Genomic DNA, 20215 nt, shown 5'->3' with positions numbered 1-20215 from the left:
TCTATATATATATATATATATATATATATACTTTTAAAATGTCTTGGATCTGGGGACATCTGTAAGTGTGAGAGCGTGGATCTGGGAACATTCTGTGGTTATGGGAACATTAGCATGTTCTCATATCCAAGGTAACCTCAAAATGTAATTTTCGTGTTCAGCTTGACCATTGAGGGGTTTTAACTCGTGTTCCCAAAAGCATTTGAGTTCTGACTTGGTTGTCCCCCTTCCCTTGCTACAGATCTCTGCATCGTCAAACAATCTCTTCTGAGCTTTTAGCATTCTTGTGCTTACGACACTAAAAAAAAAAAAAAATTATCTCTCTCTCTCTTTTTTTTTTTTTAACATTGCTGTGTAAAATAAAACTGTAAAATAACTATTTTACAGGTTTATTTCACAAGTTTATCTTATATTTTCTGAACATTTGGAAATAATTGCTTTACCTCAGTGAAATATTTATTATTGTTTAGAGCGTAAGCGATAAGCGATCCGGGCCTTTTCAAGAAATCTGAACAATGAACATGGTCGCTGCATGGGATTTTTTCCCTTTCGTACAATCAGGCACACCACTCGTACAGGTAAGCCTTAGATTTTATGTAGCGCACTTTATAAGAACAGTGTTATATCTATTTATTTGAGTTAGGCATTGAAGATTTGAGAGGGCTTCTTCGCATCGAAGGAGTCTCTTCTGAGTGGGAATTCCGCTGTGAATTGATAGTTCTGGTCAATGGCTGTCTAAGACTAATCGGCCCTCGAAGGCAATCACTGACGTGAAGTGCACCGGGAGTGACTATTGCAACGACTGTCGTGTCCAGCGTTGTGTTTGTCAATGAGGTTCTTGAAAGCATTTGTACTGGGAGCCCGTTTAATGTTAGTTGTTAGTTTGTTCCAGTCATTTGTAACTCTATAGCTGAAAGCAAATTTTCTTGTATTGTTATTAACTTATTATCATGTCTTTCTTTTTGTATTTTGTCAGTACTGTTACGTGTTACAACAATGTTAGTCTGCGGTGATTTAAAAAAGAAATCTTTGTTAGTGTCATCAATGTCGTTAAATATTATATACGCTTGTATTAGGTCCCCTCTCTTTCTTCTTGCCTTTAGTGTAGGCAAAGTCAAGTATCTTAGTCTCTCTTCATATGTGTAGTCTTTTATTTCGTAAATCAGTTTAGTAGCTCTTCTTTGGACTCTTGCGATTGATGTTGATTGGCGTACTAGTCTCGGAAACCAGGCAGGATTGCCGTATTCTAGATGAGGTCGTACTAGTGTACACTCCACTCTCTGTTCCAGGAGGCTGTTCTCTGAAAATCCACCAGTACCTAGGAATGGCAGTGACACTGTACTCTAGGACCAACACAGCTAGTGTTTCAAATGTTACCTTTTTGTTTCAGGAGTCCTTGAATATATTCTAGTCATTTTTTCCCATTTATTTTAAGTTCATATCATATTTGACAAATAGGTGGCGTGATCTAACCATGTTTACCTGGTTGATTCTGACGGTTGGCAGTTTAAGTTTCTGGCAATTGCCAAAGTTGAACGTTTATTGTCATTAAATGGCAAAATTAATTTGAAGTCACGTTATAACTTATTGTGGAAAATCAGCTCCCTCTCTCTCTCTTTCCCCTCCCACACTCACACACAAACACACACACATGCGTGTGTGCTGACACAAATTTGTGATTTACTTTAAAATTAACAAGGGTGCCGCGGTCAATTGTAGACGGTAAGACCTATTACTTTTTTAAAGCCAGGACATTTGGACCTATTGATTTCTTACGGTCAGGTCCAAATGACCTATTGTCCTCTAACGCTGGCAGCAACACTGATGTAGATGAAATATTCATGAGGACGTCCCTCTGCAATATTATCCCAGCTATCTAAATAGACTGGAAGAACAAAAAGTGATTGCATGGAGACCTGATCAGAAATAGAGGGTTATAACTGACATTTATCTGCAATTAAATTGCTTTAAACTGACGGTTGCCAAATTGGGTTGTGAGTGAAGCGTAGCTCTGGCTTGTCACTCACTTCCACTACACATAAATGCGCGCAAGGATTTAGTTCTTCAAACATTTCTGCTTTCTGTAGCTATGCAGGGTTTGTGGATGTGGAACGTGGGAATATTACAGTTTGGAAGGTGAGGATTCTGATAGACTCGATGCAAATTGTCCGAACTATAGCTATGGCGTGCCCCTTTAATAGCTCATAATGATTAGCCAAATATGGAAAGGCAAAACTAGATTCAAGTAGCTGAAAATTGAAACACGAATGGCGGCTTGATTGAAACTTTACGAAATGGAAATCCTGTGTTTTCCAACACATGAATGTACAAATCAGTGTTTTGGGTCTACAGAACACGACAAATCCCGTCCAAGTCCACTTCAACACAACTTCACAAGCCCATGTCTTCAGAACTTCGCAATTCCATGTGTATACGAGACCACGAAAGTCACACATTGGCTGGATTCATGTCCTGACGACATATCTGTGGTAAGTTTAAAGGCTGTCTCCATGGTAAAAAAAAATACTGAAATAACCATTTGTTTCTCTTTCTTCTTTCAATTTAATGACTTATGCGCTAGACTTACTTACTTACTTACTGCCTTTCACGCCTGTTGGCGTGTAGGGCAGCGACAAAGGACCTCCACTTTTGTCTGTCTCTTGCAAGCCTTTCCAGGGTCGCCCAGGAGTGGTTGAGGTCCTTTGATTCCCCCTCCACTGTACGTCTCCAAGTCTGCTTGGGTCTTCCCCGCTTCCTCTTTCCTTCTGGGGTCCATCGAAGTGCCACCTTGGGAATGGAGTCGTTTTCCATTCGTAGTACATGGCCAATCCATCTCCATCTTCTCTGGGTTATGAGTGTCTCCATTTCTTCCATGTTGCATCGTTGGAGAAGGTCGTTGTTAGAGATCTTTCTGGGCCAGAATATTCTCTATGCGCTAGAGTTCGTATTCAATATGTTCCAGTGAAGATAATGACTCACTTTTCTAACCCGTATTCTCAAAAGCTCGGGAGAAAACGAAAGAAAATAATGTCCCTCTCTGGAAGTGACGTGTGGCTGGTGGCTTGATTCGGCCTTCCGCCATTTTGACAGAGATGGGAGAGTGAACCACAGCTTCGCGTAACAATCTGAACACGCATGCCGCATCAAATTGTCAATAGACAACCACTGATGTTGATAAAGTAAGAGATCTGTCTTACATAATTGAGTTTCGGCGCTGTTTGGTTGCAAAGAAATGTGCGCAGTCTATATCACAAGTAGGTTTGGAAAGTGCATTTTCCGATGATATCGACGCAGCTAAGTATCAGGATCAGGAATATTGCGTCGCGGAACCTTTCAGATTATGACGCAATGTTGGCAAGAGAGCGCCTCGCCTAGCCCTACTTAAAACGATTTAAAACCTATCATTTTGGAATTTGTTCTCTTCCATAAAAAGTCTGAAGTCCATTGCTACTAAATTAAATAGCCTCTGGACTTATTTGAAAAATACACCCTTTCCTAATAGTTTTCTTAGTGCTGGCAATCAATAGTACTAGTAATGAGAGGGATGCACGACTCGTACCCTTTGATGACAGTGAGGGGCGACATTTGTATTGTTGTAGGCTATAATACAAATGTCGCCCCTCACTGTCATTAGGGCTAAATGTCACTTTTGTTAACTCCTTCATGATACGAACCCACCTTACTGTCACGGGACGCAGGGGTGGCCACATTTTTGTCAATTCAGCTTTCCCCGGGTATGTAACATGTCATTTTTAACTTACCCGCACAAAAATCAGGTTACCCACAATCTGAATGCAAAAACTCGTCCCCACCCCTACACACAGTCATGGAGTTGCGCTCACGCACACTCCACTGTCGAAATCTAACCAAGGAAATTCGTCCTTCCATTCTGGCAAAAACCTTCTGACACGTTTTGATCTGTCGCAGTGTCGATTCTAGACCGCGCATTCCCGCAAATATGAAAGAAATCCCGCAAAAATAAAATTTGGATGCGCGCCTTTTCACGCAAAGAAATACCAATTCCCGCATTTTCAAACATCTTGTGCATGCGCGATATAATAAATATAATTTCGTCAAACAGCCTAGCGTTGCAGAGCGTAAGCGCTTGCAATCTTTTTGAGACAAGTGAGGCCCTGACAAGGATGTTTACATTTACCTATGTTTTCAAAAGTTACATTTTCCCTAAACATCCTTATCAGGGCCTCACTTGTCTCAAAAAGATTCACTTTTTCTCCCACAAGTCTTTGCTTCCCTTTGTGGTCACTTCCTGTTTTACATTCAAAATGGCCACCACGATAAGTGAAAGCGTGGATTTTTTCAAGAATGGAGACCCATGTGCAAATCAGCTTGACGACAAGTTGCCAAGTGAGGCAAAACATCCAAATAAATGGTCTTGGAAGTGGATGAAGGAGTTAGATTCTCAAAAAAGATAATGGAGTTTATGATTAAGAAGTTTCTGTTGTGCATGCAACGATGAAATTACATACACCTGACTTCACTCTTCAGGCAAGAAAGCCATCAGGAACCATACGTTGGTTCTCTCTCTCTCTCTCTCTCTCTCTCTCTCTCTCTCTCTCTCTCTCTCTCTCTCTCTCTCTCTCTTTGAAGTCTCTCTCTCTCTCTCTTTGAAGTCTCTCTCTCTCTCTTTGAAGTCTCTCTCTCTCTCTCTCTCTCTCTCTCTCTCTCTCTCTCTCTCTCTTTGAAGTCGTGGGGGCAATGACGGCCTCCGGGATGCCACAGATTCCATCCTCCCCCAGCCTAGAGACTGGGACTTTTTGTTCTTATTTACGATAGAGTGACATAAATCAATAATTAGCAAAGATTCTATAATTTTAAACTAATCTTTGTTTCAGTTGGTCATGGTGATTTGGGCAATGACAACACCGGCATCGTGGGTGATTTGGGCAGCGATGACCCCTCCGTCAAGGATTGCGACGTGACGAGCACACATGCAGAACCGCTTGGTATGTTTATACCGCCACCATCATAAGTGACGGTTTCTGAGACTTCCACTACTCGTGCAGAACTTCTGATTGGAGAAACTCGAGGTCAAAGCTTGTTCCCAAATGTTCTTATTATTATTTCACATTGCTCAACATCCAGTTAGCAACACAGGCTAGATGTTAAGCAACGTGAAATAATAATAACACATTTTGGGACAAACTTTGACCTGTAGTTTCTCCAATCAGAAGCTTCTGCACGAGTAATGGAAGTCGCAGAAACCGCCACAATATTATTTAAATTTTATTTATATATAGATGCTACATGTCGGGTTCATCTACGGGGCTAGTGACAGACCGCCAATGATGTTTTTTGTTGTTTTTTAGTTGGCAGCATGGGGATATCTTGAGAAGGCTCTCCGTAGTCGGCTAGACGTTAAGCAATGCTAATAATAATAATAATAGCACTTGAGCAAAGAGCTAAAACATTTCGAGGTACGGTAGAGTGTTTGACATAAATAATAATAATAATACGAATATTTATAACGCGCACATATCTCCCCAACAGGCGACTCAAGGCGCACATACACTCATTCACACACACGGAGACTTAAAGTCACCAACACACACACACACCAGCAACCATTAAAATATGTACAGTTATTCAAGGTGGGATGGACAATGATAATGGACAACAGGAGGGGGGGAACATGTACACAGGGAGATAGTGATCAAGGGGGAGGTCGAAGAGAAGGTAGAGCAGTATAGGTATTTGGGGGTGATTATAGACAATAAGTTGACATGGAAACCAAACTCTGATGCCCTTGTGAAGAAACTCCACTCTCGCCTGTACTTTTTGAGAAAACTCAGGTCTTTTAACATCTGCAGACAAGAAATCCTTCAGATGTTTTACACTTCAACGTGCAATAGTGTGTTGTACTTTGGCTCCGTGTGTTGGGGTGGCAACATCAACAAGCAAGACAGGGATAGATTAGATAAATTCATCAGGAAAGCAAGTGGGGTGGTTGGGAGGAAGCAGGACAATTTCACATCAACACATGAACGACGACTGACTGACAAGGTACAGAAGATTTTGGCTGACGACTCGCACCCACTCAGACCGGAATTTGACAGTAGACGGACAGACAGGAGCAACAAATTCAGACAACCAACCGCAAGATCCACACGCTACAGAAATTCGTTCATTCCATCTGCAATTCACATCTTCAATTCTCAGGTGGGGCGGTAGATGCTGGTGTTGTCGCTCTGATGCACGGGGTCAGTGTTCTGTATTGTTTCAGTATTGTTGATTTTGTTTTGCATGATTATATACTCTTATTCTACTCTCTTAGACAATATGTGATAACCGGCAAGGTGCTGACTTTCTTTTGTGCATTGTTGATGGTGAATGCATGTTAATTTATTTTTAATATACTTTCTTATGTGATAACCAATGTGCTATATTTTCTCAGGACAATGAACAAATGTTTATTTTGAATGTTTTATGTATGTTATTATTACGGACACAAACGCTCAGCAATGTAATTTCTCTTTTAGAGATTAATAAAGTTATTGTATTGTATTGTATTGTATTGGGGTGGGCAGTGTAGAATGCATGGATTATGTGGAAAAAAGGAATGTCTTGAGTGCAGATTTGAATGATTCGAGGGACTGTTGTTGACGGAGGGGGAGAGGTAGTGTGTTCCATTGGCTAGGTGCTTGGAAAGAAAATGAGCGTTGACCTGCTGTTTTGAGTTTGGTGTGGGGGATGTTGAGCTTGAGGGAGCCGGCAGATGATCTGAGTGCTCGTGAAGGGACATAGAGAGAGAGAGAGTCGGAGAGATAGGCAGGGGCGAGACCATGGAGGCTTTTGTATGTGATACGAGCAGGAACGGGCAACCAGTGGAGCTGATTTAGGAGGGGGGTGATATGATCTCCCTTTTTCTTTCGTAAGGCAAGACGGGCAGAGCTATTTTGAATGCGTTGGAGACGAGAGATAGAAGAAGAGGGAAGACCCGCCAAGAGAGAGTTACAATAGTCAAGACGTGAGAGAATGGTGGACGTGACCAGTTTGGCGGTAGCATCTGTGGTGAGGTACTTGCGGATAGTGGCGATGCGGCGGAGTTGGAAGTAGCAGGTGCGAGAGACAGAAGAGATGTGTTGTTTCATGGAAAGGGTGTTGTCTAGAGTGACTCCGAGGTTTTTGACAGCAGAAGACAGAGGGACAGAAGAGTCAGAGAGTTGATGAGAGTCGGAAGTGGCTTTGGAGAGTTTGGATGTAGTGCCTATTAGGATAGCTTCAGTTTTGTTGCTATTGAGCTGAAGTTTGATTTCTGTCATCCAATTCTGCACGTCAGTGATAGTGTCAGAGATAGAGGAAAGAAGAGATTCAGACTGGTCAGGGGAAGAGCTGTTGTGAAGTTGAGAGTCGTCGGCAAAAGAGTGGTGGAGAACGTTGTGTCGGTCAAGGATGTGGTCAAGAGGTTGAGTGTAGAGAGTAATTAGTACAGGCCCAAGGACTGAGCCCTGAGGGACTCCGCACTCAAGCCTGATGGGGTCAGAGTTCAGTTTGTCAATCGAAACAGTCTGGTAGCGGTCGGTGAAATAAGAAGAGAACCAAGAAAGAGCTGTGCTATGGATACCAAAGGTGTGCTGAAGGCGTTGAAGGAGGATGTTGTGGTCGACTGTGTCAAAGGCCGCTGATAGATCAAGTAGAGCGACGGCAGAGATTTCAGCTTGGTCAGTGGCAAGGAGGAGATCAGTAGTGATTTTGAGAAGGGCAGTTTCGGTGGAGTGGTGAGGACGATAGGCAGATTGAAGCGGAGAGAGAAGATTGTTGCAAAGAAGGTGAGAGTTGAGTTGTTTTAGGACGACTCTTTCAAGGAGTTTGGAGATGAAGGAAAGGTTTGAGACAGGGCGGTAGTTGCTGAGAGTGTTTGGGTCGAGCGATGGTTTCTTCAGTAGATGTTTGACAATAGCAGTCTTAAAGGAGTTGGGGACAGTGCCTGTTTGCAGAGAAGTGTTGATGATTTTGAGAATAGAAGGGAGGAGTTCAGGAAGACAGTCAGAGTAGAGTTGTGTGGGAAGAGGGTCAAGGTCACAGGTTTTCAAGGTCATTTCTTTGAGGACTTTCTCCAGGTCAGTGAGAGTGAGAGGCTGAAAGTGTGTGAAGGGAGTGCCTGTAAATGCAGGAGGAGTTTCAGAGTTTTGGTGTGGGATTTTGTCTAGTTTGTCACGGATGGTTTGGATCTTGTTATGGAAGTAATCAGAGAAAGCTTGCGACAGTTTGGAGGGGTCGATGTTGTTGGGCAAGGGAGAAGCAGAAGAGCAGCCAAGAAGGTCATTCACTGTGGAGAAGAGTGTTTTGGCAGAGGTTGTTTCACAGATTTTGGTGCTGTAGTGCGATTGTTTGGCGTCTGCGATGAGTGTCTGAGCATGTTCCATTTGCTTGTTGTAAATCTGTCTGTCAACTACCAGCTTTGAGGTTCGCAACTTCCTCTCTGCTCGGCGACGCAACTGTTTTGTATACTTAACTTCAGCTGTGATCGAGGGTGCAGAAGGCCAATCTACGATGAGTTTGGTTTTTGCGGGTGCATGTTCGTCAAGAAGTGTGCTGAGAGTGGAGTCGTAATGACGTACAGGGTCTGAGGATACCGGAGGATCAAGCAGTCGGCGGGCTGCTTCTGCGCGAAATGTGTCAGTGTTAACTTCTTTGAGGTTACGGCGGACTACGCGCTTTTTCTGTTTGGATGGTTTGGCCATCTTAAGAGAGAACAAAACTGCAGAATGATCGGATCTGAGGTAGTCATTCAGCAGGATGTCGTACACCAGGTCAGTGGACTCGTGGGTGACAATCCAGTCAATGATGTGTGTTTTGCGTGTGGGAGCGTCTACATGCTGTTTGAGGTCGTGACAGTCAAGAAGGTCCATCGTCTGTCTTGTGTCGGTGTTATAAATCAACAATAAGCAAAGATTCTATAATTTTAAACTAATCTTTGTTTCAGTGGGTCATGGTGATTTGGGCAATGACAACACCGGCATCGTGGGTGATTTGGGCAATGACGACACTGGCATCGTGGGTGATTTGGGCAATGAAGACACTGGCATCGTGGGTGATTTGGGCAATGACGACACTGGCATCGTGGGTGATTTGGGCAATGACGACACCGGCATCGTGGGTGATTTGGGCAATTCGTAGCTGATTTGGGCAATGACGACACCGGCATCGTGGCTGATTTGGGCAATGACGACACCGGCATCGTGGGTGATTTGGGCAATGACAACACCGGCATCGTGGGTGATTTGGGGAGCGATGACTCCTCCGTCAAGGATTGCGACTACACATGTCGCACACATGCAGAACCGCTTGGTATGTTTATACCGCCACCATCATATGTGACGGTTTCTGCGACTTCCATTACTCGTGCAGAATCTTCTGATTGGAGAAATTCGAGTTCAAAGTTTGTTTAAAAAAAATGTTATTTTACATTGCTCAACGTCAAGTTAGCAACATTTTGGTACATACTTTGACCTCTAGTTTCTCCAATCAGACGCTTCTGCGCGAGTAATGGAAGTCGCAGAAACCGCCACAATATTATTTCAATTTTATTTATATATAGATGCTACATGTCGGGTTCTAGTGGACATACTCTTATAATATCTAAATACTTTTGCTACTACTAATAACATGCATTGTTTATTACCTAATTAAAGGCTCCCGCAGTGGGGCACTGCGGTTAAGAAATTAAAGGCCCCTCCTGTTTTTGGAACCGCAGGAGCTTTCTAGTTTGCTGTTAGGTAGATTTTTGGTTCCTCTTTCCTGTCATGCTCTCTTTTTCTTCATGAATTCTTTTCTTTTTTTCTGCCTTCTTGCTCATTCACCTGTATTTTTTCCAAAAATCTCTTCTCTTGCCGCTTGTCTCGCGATTCATGTATAGTTTAATCTGTTAGTGTTCTGATGTAAGTCCAGCAGTAGATAGGTTAAGCCTATTTTAACATACTGGAAACTGGTAATCTTCCAGTAGGTATTAATTTAGTTTTACTAAAGCCTGCTGGGACACAAGTAATAGGTTAGTGCATTTGTAAACAGGAATCGCTTGACAAGTGGCCCCCTTCATCCCCCCCTTCCTCGTCCTGATATGGCTCTGCGTAGTCGGCTGGACGTTAAGCAAAAAATAAACAAACAAAAAAAAATAATTAAAGGCAGAGGTCGACAAAGCTCATGAAGACAAGCGTAAATTCAAGCTGGTCTCATGCTGAAATACAAACTTTAATAAATGGTTTTGGGCATCTCCTTCAAAAAGGCATGTATCCGTCAGGGAAGATAATTCAAGCCGCAATTAACCAAAATACTTGTCTCAACAATAGAACATGTATGAATGTGCGAGCAAAGCTTCAGCACTAAATGAAGACACGGTTTTAAGATGGACTAGCTGAAGTTGTGGGCAAAGACAGCATGTTGTTGCTTTTTGGCGAAAGCTTACTGAAGAAATATGGACCAGCTAGAAAAAATGACATAGCACAGAGATTGAGACAACTTGCTGGTCTGTTGGTGCAATATGTAGAGCAAACCTATTCATTACATCTTACCATATAACAGTGGCACAGGCACGGTTGGCCTAGTGGTAAGGCGTCCGCCCCGTGATCGGGAGGTCGTGGGTTCGAACCCCGGCCAGGTCATACCTAAGACTTTAAAATTGGCAATCTAGTGGCTGCTCCGCCTGGCGTCAGGCATTATGGGGTTAGTGCTAGGACTGGTTGGTCCGGTGTCAGAAGAATGTGACTGGGTGAGACATGAAGCCTGTGCTGCGACTTCTGTCTTGTGTGCTGCGACTTCTGTCTTGTGTGTGGCGCACGTTATATGTCAAACCAGCACCGCCCTGATATGGCCCTTCGTGGTCGGCTGGGTGTTAAGCAAAAAAAAACCACAATATAACAGGGGCTCATTTTGAAATTGAGGTTGTCAAGAGGAATGTAATCGGACATTTTTCAAACTAATCGCACCATCGATGCAAACTGCATGCACTCGCACAAATAAATGAAATCTACACACAGCAACACCGACAGCTTTAAATGATTTTAATGTCATTAAAACGGTTTAAACCCAAATAAAATTGAATGAAATCTCACAGATAAATTTACAATGACTATCTGTCTTGCTTGAAGAAAAGAAAAAAACGAAAAGGGAGTGGAACACGGCAACACACATTCTGAGTCACTCCAGGAGCTTCAACAGAAACACAGGTGACGATCGCGGAATGTTGATGTTGAGAACGTCTGACGCATGCAGTATGCGTGCGGTAGCTATTTTCCGCGAAACCCTGCGGAACCCCGGGGGTACCCCGCGAAACCCCGCTTCGGCTTCCGTAATAAGAAAACATTTTGTACCGGTGTCTTAGAGTTTAATAGCTGACAAGGAAATTGAGTAACAAAATAGCGATAAGTCCGACCCCGAAATGAGACCCTGATGTAATACTATTATTTGCTGGGCTATACAAGTTATGTAGGTATGCATGCATGACCCTGGGTCTTGCTGTATGACTGGGAATTGCAGATATGTTCTTCAAAAGATTATGCCGTGTCTGAAGCATCAATATAAACGCTTATAGCTCACAGCTGAAAAGAACACTTCCTTACTAGTACGAAACCAAATGACAAACTATCAATTTGAATACAACACAGCTTCATAAGAACTGCTCAAACAAGGACCAATAAAAGAGAAAACTGAAGACCGTGGCCTAAATCTTACAAGTTTGAAGTTAAAACAAGTTTTGCAAACAATACATGTGAAAGAATGTTGTTATGCCTGAATATTAAAAAAAATTAGTTAGTGTTCCCAGAAACTTGAAATTTGGCATTGTTGTTTATATGTCGACCTAGTACCCAAATATATATAGACATTCTGGAAAACGTTATTTGTTTAGGAATATGGGGAACGTGGATATGGGGACCTTATTAATATTATGTTTTCACATATATATTTAAATCCTAAACAAATAACGTTTTCCAGAATGTATATATATTTGGGTACTAGGTCGACATATAAACCACAGTGCGAAATTTCAACTTTCTGGATGTTCTATGTACCATTGTTAAATATCTAGTTATAAGTTCTTTTTTAGTTATACTTTTAAAACGACAAGACATGAACATGTATGTCCTTTTTTTTAATTTTTTTTTTTATTGTTGTTATGTTTGTTTGTTTGTGTGTGTGTTGATCGATTTAATTTTTTTTTAAAGTTAGTGTTCCCAGAAACTTGTATTATATATATAATAAAAGTTTCTGGGAACACTAACTAATTTTTTTAATATTCAGGCATAACAACATTCTGTCACATGTATTGCTTGCAAAACTTGTTTTAACTTCAAACTTGTAAGATTAAGGCCACGGTCTTCAGTTTTCTCTTTTATTGGTCCTTGTTTGAGCAGTTCTTATGAAGCTAACTCTGACACCAGCCGGTTATTTGGGAACTCGTTTTCAACTGCTTGCAGAAAGTTGAAATTTGTCATTGTGGTTTATATGTCGACTTAGTACCCAAATATAAAAAGACATTCTGGAAAATGTTATTTGTAGGATTTAAATATATATATATATGAAAACATAATAAGGTCCCCATATCCACGTTCCCAAAAAGCTTGTCTGAATATAATAATATATATAATAAATGTTTCTGGGAACACTAACTTTTTTTTTAATATTCAGGCATAACAACATTCTTTCACATGTTTTGTTTGCAAAACTTGTTTTAACTTCAAACCTGTAAGATTAAGGCCACGGTCTTCAGTTTTCTCTTTTATTGGTCCTTGTTTGAGCAGTTCTTATGAAGCTGTTTTGTATTCAAATTGATAGTTTGTCATTTGGTTTCGTACTAGTAAGGAAGTGTTCTTTTCAGCTGTGAGCTATAAGCGTTTATATTGATGCTTCAGACACGGCATAATCTTTTGAAGAACATATCTGCAATTCCCAGTCATACAGCAAGACAAAAATTGGCTCTTTGCAGTCTGCTGGGCTATACGCGATATGTTATGTATGTATGCATGGCCCTGGGTCTTGCTGTACGACCCTGGGTCTTGCTGTACGACCCTGGGTCTTGCTGTACGACCCTGGGTCTTGCTGTACGGCCCTGGGTCTTGCTGTATGACCCTGGGTCTTGCTGTACGGCCCTGGGTCTTGCTGTACGACCCTGGGTCTTGCTGTACGGCCCTGGGTCTTGCTGTACGGCCCTGGGTCTTGCTGTACGACCCTGGGTCTTGCTGTACGACCCTGGATCTTGCTGTACGACCCTGGGTCTTGCTGTATGACCATGGGTTTTCATGTCACGTACGACATACAAATCACGATGTTCAAAGTTTTGACGAATTGAGTGTGACTACGATTCGTAAAACTTGAAATAGGAAGGTGTTATTGCTGTGTTTGATTGGTCGATCTTTGTTTAATGACAAAACAATTGATAATGCCAAGATTTTTAATGTGTACATAGTTCCTTTTCAGCTTGTGATTTATAACTCATTGTGACAAGTTAAAGTTTGTGTAAGCCCTTAATAGACTCTTTGCAGTCCGCTGGGCTATACGCATTATGTATGTATGCATGACTCTGGGGATTGCTGTATGACCCTGGATCTTGCTGTATGACCCTCAATCTTGCTGTATGACCCTCGGTCTTGCTGTATGACCCTCGGTCTTGATCAACAATGATCTGCATTTTTACTCAATATTTTCCATGAAGTACTGGGATCCTTGTATTTCTATCTACTCTGCTTTAATCTTGCTAAGACAATTATGTTGAGACGTCATAAATCAGTACTGGTATATTCTCGGAATTGCGGTCTGGTACCCTGTGATATCGGTTTGAAAACTAGGGAAGGAGGCGATGTGAAGTGCCTTTAGTCGCTGCTGTCACAGTGGGGAGATTGCTAATCGGAGAAATGATTGCATGCAGAAAACGTGGTGATTATGATCCCACGTGACATTTTTACCGCCTTTCATTGTGTAAAAATAGCTTAAACGACAAAACAATTAATAATGCCAAGATTTTTAATGTGTACATAGTTCCTTTTCAACTTGTGATTTATAACTTGTTGTGACAAGTTAAAGTTTGTGTGGGCCCTTAATAGGCTCTTTGCGGTCTGCTGTAGGACCCTGTGTCTTGCTGTATGACCCTGTGTCTTGCTGTAGGACCCTGTGTCTTTCTGTAGGACCCTGTGTCTTGCTGTATGACCCTGTGTCTTGCTGTATGACCCTGTGTCTTGCTGTATGACACTGTGTCTTGCTGTATGACCCTGTGTTTTGCTGTAGGACCCTGTGTCTTGCTGTAGGACCCTGTGTCTTGCTGTAGGACCCTGTGTCTTGCTGTACGACCCTGTGTCTTGCTGTAGGACCCTGGGTCTTGCTGTAGGACCCTGTGTCTTGCTGTATGACCCTGGGTCTTGCTGTATGACCCTGGGTCTTGCTGTACGACCCTGGGTCTTGCTGTACGACCCTGGGTCTTGCTGTACGACCCTGGATCTTGCTGTATGACCCTCGGTCTTGCTGTACGACCCTGTGTCTTGCTGTATGACCCTGGGTCTTGCTGTACGACCCTGGGTCTTGCTGTACGACCCTGGGTCTTGCTGTACGACCCTGGGTTTTGCTGTATGATCCTGGGTCTTGCTGTATGACCCTGGGTCTTGCTGTATGATCCTGGATCTTGCTGTATGACCCTGGATCTTGCTTATGACCTTATGACCTTCGGTCTTGCTGTATGACCCTCGGTCTTGCTGTATGACCCTAGGTCTTGATGAACAAGGATCTGCATTTTTGAGTCACTTGAGAAAAAGTGACTCTATGTAATCGGTCAGTGTTAGTCTGTCCGGCCGGCCGGCCGTCCGTAGACACCACCTTAACGTTGGACTTTTCTCGGAAACTATCAAAGCGATCGGGCTCATATTTTGTTTAGTCGTGACCTCCAATGACCTCTACACTTTAACGATGGTTTCGTTGACCTTTGACCTTTTTCAAGGTCACAGGTCAGCGTCAAAGGAAAAATTAGACATTTTATATCTTTGACAAAGTTCATCGGATGTGATTGAAACTTTGTAGGATTATTCTTTACATCAAAGTATTTACATCTGTAGCCTTTTACGAACGTTATCAGAAAAACAAGGGAGATAACTAGCCTTTTCTGTTCGGCAACACACAACTTAACGTTGGGCTTTTCTCGGAAACTATAAAAGTGACCGGGCTCAAATTTTATGTGAACGTGACTCCCAGTGACCTCTACACTTTGACGTCTGCTTTGGTGACCTTTGACCTTTTTCAAGGTCACAGGTATGTCTTGAATTCTTCAGGTATGCATTGTGTTGTGAATAGCAATTTCTTCCTGTCCATCTGATGCCTCATATAATATTCAGAACTGCGAAAGTGACTCGATCGAGCGTTTGCTCTTCTTGTTACTTAATATTTTCCACGAAGTACTGGGATCCTTGTATTTCTATCTACTCTGCTTTAATCTTGCTAAGACAATTATGTTGAGACGTCATAAATCAGTACTGGTATATTCTCGGAATTGCGGTCTGGTACCCTGTGATGTTGGTTTGAAAACTAGGGAAGGAGGCGATGTGAAGTGCCTTTAGTCGCTGGTGTCACAGTGGGAAGATTGCTAATCGGAGAAATGATTGCATGCAGAAAACGTGGTGATTATGATCCCACGTGACATTTTTACCGCCTTTTGCTGTGTAAAAAATAGCTTAAATGACATGTCTTAAAGCTCTGCTTAAACTCGTAGTAAACCTCGGTGTTTACGCAGGTTCCTAGCTAATCGTGTATAAACTTGTCTTGCAAAGAAGCAGAGTAGATAGAGATACAAGGATCACAGTTCTTCGTGGACATTATTTTATCCTCTTTTCTTTTTAAAACCTGGTTTTTACAAACAGGGGAAAGTACCTCATCGTTTCCAGAGCCTCACAATTATATGTCCTTGTAAACATGGTTTATCAGAAGGACTGGTGACATACCTTCATTGGTAATTTTTAGGTTTTTTTAGTTGGCAGCGTGGGGCGTTTTGAGACGGCTCGGTGTAGTCAGCTGGACGTTAAGCAATGTTTAATAATATATAATATGTTGCAAATCGTCACGCTAATGGGATAATTGCCTAACTCACTTTTGCAAGTTTTGAGAAAAAGCGATTTGTTCAGCAGCCTCTGCATTGAAGTTTGGGTTCTGTACTTCAGTAGAATGAACTTTAATCCAAATTTCTATTGATCTTGTTTACCATGGGATGCACATGCATAGACAGAAAAGCATGGGTATGCTGTTAAGATAACTGACTTATGAGTTAGGCAATTTTGCTGACATGGCATCAGCAACCGTTTCTCTTTGCAATTTCTTTTCGGAATTTTTACAGATGATTGACACAATTGTTGGCGTTATTATGGAACCGTTGTCTCAAAACTATCTAACTCTGAGTTAGGCAATTATCCTATTAGCGTAATGAAATGTATCATCAGATTTGATTTTGATTATTTTTTTTCCATTGAAATGCTTTTTTGATTTTGAATTTTGTTCCCAGGGTCCGCCCTGGGAGGTGGGGGGGGGGATCTCTTATTTTGGGTTCTTAGTCACCTCATGCGCCACAATGGGATAAGAACATATATTTAGGTGAGCCTTTATTGTCATTTTTAGTCACCCACCCAAAGGAAAGGGGGGTGACTGTTACTTTTGTCAGCGTCCCTGCCTGTGTCTATCCGTCTACACATACGGTTGGGTGATTTTAGGACCCGTGGTCCTTTTCTTGTTTATTTCTTTTTTTCTGCCTCCCCATTGTTCAGTCACCTGTTTCACTTTTACCATGGACTTTGATTCATGGTGTTTAAGAAATAACGATTTTCGATGTCAAAATAAAAGCTGAGTTGTGATTAATGTTTATTTTAGGTAAGAATTAACTTGGTGCGTAATTACACAACACGAAAAAAGATAAATGCAAGTACACAATTGGAAATATATTTAGTTTGATAATCTAATTCAATGAAAAGCCTGATTTCTGTACTTTTTTTTCTTGTTCTTGTTTTCTCTACTTGAGCACGTTTTTTTTTCTTTGAGAAGTATGTGTCCTCCGACTACGCATGGCTGTCTGTGTTAAAAGTATGTGTCCTTCGACGACGGTCGGCGAAGAATGTTTTTAGCGACTGTCGGCGAAGGTTAATCATGCTTAGTGACATCATATTTCTTCAAAATCATGTTTTTTGGGTGCGATTATTTTTTTGCAAACATATTACAAGTTAATAATTTTCGGTTCAATGACTATGCATAAGACTGTATTATCTTTAATGTTCTTTTTAGTTATCAGTAGATTTAAATGACTGTATTTTATTTTCGGTAACAATCCACCTTTTTGCAAGACGAGGTATGTCTTTTTCTTTAAAACAATAGTTGCTTATGTTATTGTTTGTGTTGTTGATGCTGGACTAATAAACAACAGTATCTGTTTAAAACCTTCATGAACAGTGTGTATTGTGTAAACAGGGAGTGACTGCAAGCGAGTATTGTGCTCTCTCTCTCTCTCTCGCTCTCTCTCTCGCTCTCGCTCTCGCTCTCTGTGTGTGTGTGTGTGCTATTTTTTTCCGCAAATATGTTCTTGCTCTCTCTCTCTCTCTCTCTCTCTCTCTCTCTCTCTCTCTCTCTCTCTCTCTCTCTCTCTCTCTCTCTCTCTCTCTCTCTCTCTCTCTCTCTCTCTCTCTCTCTCTCTCTCTTTCTCTCTCTGTCTCTCTCTCCCGCTCTCTCGCTCTGTGTGTGTGTGTGTGTGCTATTTTTTTCCGCAAATATGTTCTTCAAAAGATTATGCAGTGTCTGAAGCATCAATATAAACTTTATAAGCTCACAGCTGAAAAGAACACTTCCTTACTAGTACGAAACCAAATGACAAACTATCAATCAATCAATCAATCAATAGAATTTATTTCCAAAATGCAAAAGCACATGATTTTGTTTTAAATGTTGCAGTAAATCATATATCCACGTCCACACTCACATTCACACCCAAATTGTCACAGCATAAGAAACATGGTTAAATACTATTTGCACAACCGACTATCAATTTGAATACAACACAGCTTCATAAGAACTGCTCAAACAAGGACCAATAAAAGAGAAAACTGAAGACTGTGGCCTTAATCTTACAAGTTTGAAGTTAAAAAAAGTTTTGCAAACAATACATGTGAAAGAATGCTGTTATGCCTGAATATTAAAAAAAAAGTTAGTGTTCCCAGAAACTTTTATTATATATATTATATATTCAGACAAGGTTTTTGGGAACGTGGATATGGGGACCTTATTATGTTTTCATATATATATTTAAATCCTACAAATAACATTTTCCAGAATGTATTTTTGACTCACATGCGAAGCAAAAGTGAGTCTATGTACTCACCCGAGTCGTCCGTCCGTCCGTCCCCCCCCCCGTCCAGACGTCCGTCCGTCCGTCCGGAAAACTTTAACGTTGGATATTTCTTGGACACTATTCAGTCTATCAGTACCAAATTTGGCAAGATGGTGTATGATGACAAGGCCCCAAAAAACATACATAGCATCTTGACCTTGCGTCAAGGTCGCAGGGGCCATAAATGTTGTCTAAAAAACAGCTATTTTTCCCATTTTTCCCATTTTCTCTGAAGTTTTTGAGATTGAATACCTCACCTATATATGATATATAGGGCAAAGTAAGCCCCATCTTTTGATACCAGTTTGGTTTACCTTGCTTCAAGGTCAAGGTCACAGGAGCTCTTCAAAGTTGGATTGTATACATATTTTGAAGTGACCTTGACCCTGAACTATGGAAGATAACTGTTTCAAACTTAAAAATTATGTGGGGCACATGTTATGCTTTCATCATGAGACACATTTGGTCACATATGATCAAGGTCAAGGTCACTTTGACCCTTATGAAATGTGACCAAAATAAGGTAGTGAACCACTAAAAGTGACAATATCTCATGGTAGAAAGAGCCAATTAGCACCATTGTACTTCCTATGTCTTGAATTAACAGCTTTGTGTTGCATGACCTTGGATGACCTTGACCTTCACATGTATTTTGGTAGGAAAAATGTGTAAAGCAGTTCTTATAGTGTATGATGTCATTGCTAGGTTTAGTTATTTGACCTTGACCCTGAAGGTCAAGCTCATGTAAAGGTCAAGGTCAAGCATGTGAGTCGTATGGGCTTTGCCCTTCTTGTTATATTTGGGTACTAAGTCGACATATAAACCACAATGCCAAATTTCAACTTTCTGCAAGCAGTTGAAAACGAGTTCCCAAATAACCGGCTGGTGTCGAGTTAGCTTCATAAGAACTGCTCAAACAAGGACCAATAAAAGAGAAAACTGAAGACCGTGGCCTTAATCTTACAAGTTTGAAGTTAAAACAAGTTTTGCAAACAATACATGTGAAAGAATGTTGTTTCACCTGAATATTAAAAAAAAAAGTTAGTGTTCCCAGAAACTTTTATTATATATAGTATATATTCAGACAAGCTTTTTGGGAACGTGGATATGGGGACCTTCTTATGTTTTCATATACCTAATAATAACATTTTCCAGAATGTCTTTTTATATTTGGGTACTAAGTCGACATATAAACCACAATGCCAAATTTCAACTTGCTGCAAGCAGTTGAAAACAAGTTCCCAAATAACCAGCTGGTGTCAGAGTCCCCATATCCAATGTATTATGTCTATATATATATATATGTATACGACTTGTGTCTGTGTGTCTGTGTGTCTGTATGTCTGTTCGGGATGCACGGCCAAAGTTCTCGATGGATCTGCTTCAAATTTGGTGGGCATATTCAGCTAGACCCCGGACACGTGCTCTCAGCGCGCAGCGCTGAACCGATTTTGGTTTTTCTGTTCATTTCACCATTCCCAGTAACTCTTCCTTATCTTTTCCTGTGTTTTCAGCGTTTATCTCCCTTCCTTCGTGTGGCGTTAATCCATATTCCCGTTACTACGTTACTATTTTTAGAAGGTCACTGCACGTTACTATTTTCAGAAGGTCTCCTTCCTTCATGTGGCGTCAATCCATATTCCCGTTACTACGTTACTATTTTTAGAAGGTCACTGCACGTTACTATTTTCAGAAGGTCTCCAGTGTTTTGCGCGTTTATCTCCTTTCCTTCGTGCGCCGGCGAAGCCGGCGTACACACGGCAAAGCCGGGTCCCAGGCGCAGCCTGGTATTCGGCTCTACTTCTTCCCGGCGAAGCCTGTACCCGGCGAAGCGGGTAATCATCTAGTACTTATAGATAGATA

At 41.4% G+C, this 20215-nt stretch overlaps 1 long non-coding RNA gene across 1 annotated transcript; it reads left to right on the top strand.

Moving 5' to 3' along the window:
- The first annotated feature begins 585 nt into the window (after positions 1-585).
- On the top strand, positions 586-17412 carry LOC138975137 (uncharacterized). The gene is made up of 3 exons (XR_011458520.1): positions 586-2489; positions 4854-4964; positions 8945-17412. It is a non-coding gene; the product is annotated as an uncharacterized lncRNA (long non-coding RNA).
- The last annotated feature ends 2803 nt before the right edge of the window (positions 17413-20215 follow it).

The sequence above is a fragment of the Littorina saxatilis genome, linkage group LG9 (assembly GCF_037325665.1).
Source record: "Littorina saxatilis isolate snail1 linkage group LG9, US_GU_Lsax_2.0, whole genome shotgun sequence".
Taxonomy (NCBI): Eukaryota; Metazoa; Mollusca; class Gastropoda; order Littorinimorpha; family Littorinidae; genus Littorina; species Littorina saxatilis.
Note: the sequence above shows the minus strand (reverse complement) of the source record. Positions and strands in the feature narration are given on the sequence as shown.